The 6,792-nt window shown below is 49.0% G+C and overlaps 1 pseudogene; it reads right to left on the bottom strand.

Moving 5' to 3' along the window:
• Positions 1 to 442: 442 nt before the first annotated feature.
• On the bottom strand, positions 443 to 579 carry LOC146025474 (U2 spliceosomal RNA; annotated as a pseudogene).
• Between the last annotated feature and the right edge of the window lie 6,213 nt (positions 580 to 6,792).

Genomic DNA, 6,792 nt, shown 5'->3' with positions numbered 1-6,792 from the left:
AGTCAGCATCCGATCAAGTGTTTCTCTGCTCCTACCTAGGGAGTTTTCCAACCCCTAGCATGGGAATGGATACTCCACCGGGTTTTTCCACTGACTCCCTTGAGGGTTGAGGCCCCCTAGGAAGACAATCTACTCAGTCCCAGTGTTTATCTCATCCCACAGTTAAGGTACTAAGCTGGGCTTTTCGCTGACTCCCCATCAGAGGCTACGGACCTCTGGAATGGGAGCAATCTACTCAGTCCCCGAGTTTCCCAGCTCCTTGGGAATGGATACTAGACCAGGCTTTTCAATATCTCATCCTTCAGGGGCTACAAATCCCATTTAAGAGAGTAACCTACTAGGCCCGGTTTTTCTCCCCTCCCTACCATTGGGGTGAGTCCTTTGTACCCTCACCCAGGCAGAGTGAAGGTACTCTGCTAGACTTTTCACTGCTCCCAGGCATGAGGGGTCCCATACCCTCCGCCCATTAGAGCAGTTACTAGGTCAAGCCTTTCTCTATTCTTCTGCGAGGGGTCGGTCCACACCCACTTATAAGAACAGATACTACATTTGATCTTCGCCAAAAGGCTGAGAAGCATTTAGGACCCAAATAGTAGGCTCAGCTTTCATAGCAGGCGGATCTCTCCAGGATCGGGAGGAGTAGGGAAGCGCAGGGATGTAGGAATCAGCCCGGTAAGTAGTTATAAGAGAATATGCTATATGGTTCTTGCCACACTAGAAGGAGCAGCTTTAAAAATCAGCCAACTGGATGGGCCACCCACCGGAATTCCAGCGCAGTGGATTAACTGCTGCCCACATGCAAAATTTCAGTAGTATAGAAACGCAGGCAACGGTCAATGCCGTGATTCCTGGGATACCCGGATTTAGTTCCTCAATGAAAAGACGAACACACCCGGAACCCCCGCTCCCCTACCCCCTGCCTAGAACTTATATTGGGGCTGGGTGGTGACAGGCAGTAGTAGCAGTGCCCTCCAAAAGTGGACAAGCACAGTACGGCAGGCAGGCTGCGCAGAAGGACCTCTGACATCACACCATGCTGTGCACTGCTGCACAGCTGGGGGGCAGTAGCAGCTGGGCAGCATCGGCGCTGTATGTTATAGATGCCCAGCACTGCATGGCATTGACAAAAATAACTTGTAACCTTCTGTCTCAGGTTTTATATATGAGTTATAAGATTAGCTATATCAGGTATTGCAAAAGTGTTATAAACAGCGTGCATGTTAGTTTCTTTTGCAGTGTAGCACAGGTTATGCCAACAATGTTCTCCAAGAAAATATATCCACAGATCGCAGTAAAATGAAATAGACCAAGGAGAAGGCGTAGGGAGCGGTTTAAGTGCGCGCCGTATATAATGTAATTAGTAACTAAACCGCTTCCTCTTAGCTTACAGCTTTAAAAATTGCTCTCACTCAGATCTTGCCGTAAGTTTTAAACAAAACCCATTAAGGTAAATGACCCAAGGCAGAACAGAATAGATTGAGATTTTCCAAACTCTAATTTAATTTTAATATACAACAATACCAACTATTATGAAAGGATGAATGCCTGCTACGATTCCTTTGCCGAGACAAACTCACCTTCCCTTGAATTTGAAATATTCTGTAGAAAATGAAAAGAAATTCAGACAGATCTTGGCATAATGGGACGTCTACCGGAATAAAATATCCTCCTCATTTACTAACAATGACCGCTTAACCTAGAAGAGCAACTAATAACATTGCCAAGTATATCAATATTAATAATATTGTTCTGTTATTAGTAAGGCACCACGGTGATCTGCAGCGCTAGGACATAGTGGGGGTTATTCTGGTTGACGCACAGCGCTGCGTGTCATTTTTCACCCGGCCGCTGTTCGCATATTCCGCTGCCCCACTTCGCACGGCTGAAAATTGATTTTTAACATAAACATCCATTTGCAGCCTATGGGGAAACAACCACATCATTCGATGGTCGCCGACCATCGAATGATGTCCGACCATCGAATGATGTGGAAGGTACATGCACAACTAACACACTCTAATGTATCTTAGTTTTGCGTGTATTCCTTAAGGGGACAATGTGGGGCAGCTGGCATCGGGTGATGTCAGCTGCCCGCCCCCAGCACCCACGTCACTGGTGATAACCATGGGAACTTCCAGCATTTTCATGGAAACGCCCATGAAACACTGGGTGTTCCCATGGGCGCGACTACCTGCTGTCGCCCCATGCCCCCCCAGCCCGCAGTGGTGGCCGCTCGCACTCAGCGCATGTATATGTGCAGAAATGCGCATGCGCAGTATAAAAACATCAGGTTTGCATGCGAGCATATGGACCAGAATAACCCCCACTGTATGTAAGAATAGGGTTATGGTGGGGATGCCGGGAGCAGTCTCCTACAGAAGAGCTAACTGGGGTAACATTACTGATCTACCACCATTATAACATACAAATAAAATCAGGATAAAGTATAAAGCAGCCCAGCTGCCCACTGGCTAGAGAGGAGTGAAGTAGTGCCCTGCTGCCCACTGCTAGAGGGGTGAAGAAGTGAAGTAATGCCCGCCCAGCTGCCCGCTGGCTAGAGAGCAGTAAAGAAGTGCCCAGCAGCACGCTGGCTAGAGAGGAGTGAAGTAGTGCCCAGCTGCCCACTGGCTAGAGAGGAGTGAAGTAGTGCCCAGCTGCCCACTGGCTAGAGAGGAGTGAAGTAGTGCCCAGCTGCCCACTGGCAAGATGAGTGAAGGAGTGCAGAAGTGCCCAGCTGCCCACTGGCTATAGATAGGGGTGATTGAGTGAAGTAGTGCCCACTGGCTAGAAAGGAGTGCAGAAGTAAAGTAGTGCCCAGCTGCCCACCGACGAAAGAGGAGTGAAGTAGTGCCCATCTGCCCACTGACTACATAGGGGTGAAGGAGCGAAGTAGTGCCCAGCTGCCCACTGGCTAAAGATGGGTGAAGGAGTGAAGTAGTGCCCAGCTGCCTACTGGCAAGAAAGGGTGAAGAAGTGAAGTAGTGCCCTGAAAGAGGGCAAGGAGCTTGATATTTGCAGAATTTTTATTAATGGTAAGACAACTGTTAGTGGGCTGATTTATATTTCAGAGGGGCGTGCTCCTATCGGTGCCCTTGTTCTGCGTGTGCAACAAGATACATGCAACCGAAAGTATCGCATATAGCAAGATCCCGCCCAGCTTGTTTTATATATTCCATTAAATGGACCCCTAGGTTGTTTAAGTGGGAAAAGCAGAAGCAGCGGTCTAGCTTATGTAAGTGGGAAAAGCAGAAGCAGCAGTTTAGGTGTAATGTAAGTGGGAAAAGCAGAAGCAGCAGTCTAGGTGTAATGTTAGTGGGAAAAGCAAAAGCAGCAGTCTAGGTGTAATGTAAGTGGGAAAAGCAGAAGCAGCAGTCTAGGTCATATAAGTGGGAAAAGCAGAAGCAGCGGTCTAGCTTATGTAAGTGGGAAAAGCAGAAGCAGTGGTCTAGCTTATGTAAGTGGGAAAAGCAGAAGCAGCAGTCTAGGTGTAATGTAAGTGGTAAAAGCAGAAGCACCAGTCTAGGTCATGTACGTGGAAAAAGCAGAAGCAGTAGTCTAGGTCGTTTAAGTGGGAAAAGCAGAAGCAGCAGTCCTCATCCTATACCTGAACCTATAGATAATGGCCTCACACATGTGCAATGTCCTGTGAAGCCTGGAGCTGAGAACAGGCGTCACAACCAGGGACAGAACTGTCCCTGCTGTGGAGATAGGACAACGACACCTGCAGCCATCAAAATCGAATACTTGGAGGTGTCGGAACGGTCAGTGCCACTCACCGCTCAGTTTAGTGCCCCTGTCATGTACAACACTCCAGCAAATTCATACATGGGGAAGGAGTGGTATCAGTGCTGATATCTCTTTTCCCCATAACAACTAATTTTACATCTACCCCATAGAGTGCAACCTCTGTGGGACATGATCCCTTAATGAGCAGTCACAATACACCCTGGATCCCAGGGTGGGATAACAATACAACTGATAAAGCCATGAGGGGACACAGGGAGGAGTGAGTTGAGGGAGAGATGAGGTGGGCGCAGGTTAGGGTCAGGGGGCATAAGAAGGAGTGAGGTGGGCACACGGGTTAGATGAGGGGCGCAAGGAAGAATGAAGAGGGTACAGCAGGAATTCCCAACCACGATCCTCAAGGCACACCAACAGTGCAGGTTTTAGTGATATCCAGGCTTCAGCACAGATGGTTTAATCAGAATCCCTCAGATACTAATTAAGTCACCTGTGCTCAAGCCTGGATATCTAAAAAAGGTTAGAAAAAGGGGGGTTAACTACAGGGTAGATGGGAGATCATAAGGTAGAGGTGGTCACACTGGGGCACAGAGATGAGCGAGGTGTTCACAAAGAGAGGTGGGGGGGGGGGGGTGTCACAAGGAGGGATGGGGATATCTGTCAGGTCGGTGTGGAAAACACTGTAGGGCAGGGGTTCCCAAACTGTGTGCCGTGGCACCCTGGGGTGCCTTGGAGGACTTGCAGGGGTGCCCTGGGTTGGTGGTCCAGGATCAATTCAAGTTATTTATGTCTAACATTATAGTCAAATTGTGCACAAACAGAAGTGAAAACATCAGGTTTGCATGCGAGCATATGGACCAGAATAACCCCCACTGTATGTAAGAATAGGGTTATGGTGGGGATGCCGGGAGCAGTCTCCTACAGAAGAGCTAACTGGGGTAACATTACTGATCTACCACCATTATAACATACAAATAAAATCAGGATAAAGTATAAAGCAGCCCAGCTGCCCACTGGCTAGAGAGGAGTGAAGTAGTGCCCTGCTGCCCACTGCTAGAGGGGTGAAGAAGTGAAGTAATGCCCGCCCAGCTGCCCGCTGGCTAGAGAGCAGTAAAGAAGTGCCCAGCAGCACGCTGGCTAGAGAGGAGTGAAGTAGTGCCCAGCTGCCCACTGGCTAGAGAGGAGTGAAGTAGTGCCCAGCTGCCCACTGGCTAGAGAGGAGTGAAGTAGTGCCCAGCTGCCCACTGGCAAGATGAGTGAAGGAGTGCAGAAGTGCCCAGCTGCCCACTGGCTATAGATAGGGGTGATTGAATGAAGTAGTGCCCACTGGCTAGAAAGGAGTGCAGAAGTAAAGTAGTGCCCAGCTGCCCACCGACGAAAGAGGAGTGAAGTAGTGCCCATCTGCCCACTGACTACATAGGGGTGAAGGAGCGAAGTAGTGCCCAGCTGCCCACTGGCTAAAGATGGGTGAAGGAGTGAAGTAGTGCCCAGCTGCCTACTGGCAAGAAAGGGTGAAGAAGTGAAGTAGTGCCCTGAAAGAGGGCAAGGAGCTTGATATTTGCAGAATTTTTATTAATGGTAAGACAACTGTTAGTGGGCTGATTTATATTTCAGAGGGGCGTGCTCCTATCGGTGCCCTTGTTCTGCGTGTGCAACAAGATACATGCAACCGAAAGTATCGCATATAGCAAGATCCCGCCCAGCTTGTTTTATATATTCCATTAAATGGACCCCTAGGTTGTTTAAGTGGGAAAAGCAGAAGCAGCGGTCTAGCTTATGTAAGTGGGAAAAGCAGAAGCAGCAGTTTAGGTGTAATGTAAGTGGGAAAAGCAGAAGCAGCAGTCTAGGTGTAATGTTAGTGGGAAAAGCAAAAGCAGCAGTCTAGGTGTAATGTAAGTGGGAAAAGCAGAAGCAGCAGTCTAGGTCATATAAGTGGGAAAAGCAGAAGCAGCGGTCTAGCTTATGTAAGTGGGAAAAGCAGAAGCAGTGGTCTAGCTTATGTAAGTGGGAAAAGCAGAAGCAGCAGTCTAGGTGTAATGTAAGTGGTAAAAGCAGAAGCACCAGTCTAGGTCATGTACGTGGAAAAAGCAGAAGCAGTAGTCTAGGTCGTTTAAGTGGGAAAAGCAGAAGCAGCAGTCCTCATCCTATACCTGAACCTATAGATAATGGCCTCACACATGTGCAATGTCCTGTGAAGCCTGGAGCTGAGAACAGGCGTCACAACCAGGGACAGAACTGTCCCTGCTGTGGAGATAGGACAACGACACCTGCAGCCATCAAAATCGAATACTTGGAGGTGTCGGAACGGTCAGTGCCACTCACCGCTCAGTTTAGTGCCCCTGTCATGTACAACACTCCAGCAAATTCATACATGGGGAAGGAGTGGTATCAGTGCTGATATCTCTTTTCCCCATAACAACTAATTTTACATCTACCCCATAGAGTGCAACCTCTGTGGGACATGATCCCTTAATGAGCAGTCACAATACACCCTGGATCCCAGGGTGGGATAACAATACAACTGATAAAGCCATGAGGGGACACAGGGAGGAGTGAGTTGAGGGAGAGATGAGGTGGGCGCAGGTTAGGGTCAGGGGGCATAAGAAGGAGTGAGGTGGGCACACGGGTTAGATGAGGGGCGCAAGGAAGAATGAAGAGGGTACAGCAGGAATTCCCAACCACGATCCTCAAGGCACACCAACAGTGCAGGTTTTAGTGATATCCAGGCTTCAGCACAGATGGTTTAATCAGAATCCCTCAGATACTAATTAAGTCACCTGTGCTCAAGCCTGGATATCTAAAAAAGGTTAGAAAAAGGGGGGTTAACTACAGGGTAGATGGGAGATCATAAGGTAGAGGTGGTCACACTGGGGCACAGAGATGAGCGAGGTGTTCACAAAGAGAGGTGGGGGGGGAGGTGTCACAAGGAGGGGTGGGGATATCTGTCAGGTCGGTGTGGAAAACACTGTAGGGCAGGGGTTCCCAAACTGTGTGCCGTGGCACCTTGGGGTGCCTTGGAGGACTTGCAGGGGTGCCCTGGGTTGGTGGTCC

The sequence above is a fragment of the Crinia signifera genome, chromosome 7 (genome assembly GCF_055691185.1).
Source record: "Crinia signifera chromosome 7, ASM5569118v1, whole genome shotgun sequence".
NCBI classification, from domain to species: domain Eukaryota; kingdom Metazoa; phylum Chordata; class Amphibia; order Anura; family Myobatrachidae; genus Crinia; species Crinia signifera.
This window is presented reverse-complemented; position numbering and strand designations above follow the sequence as displayed.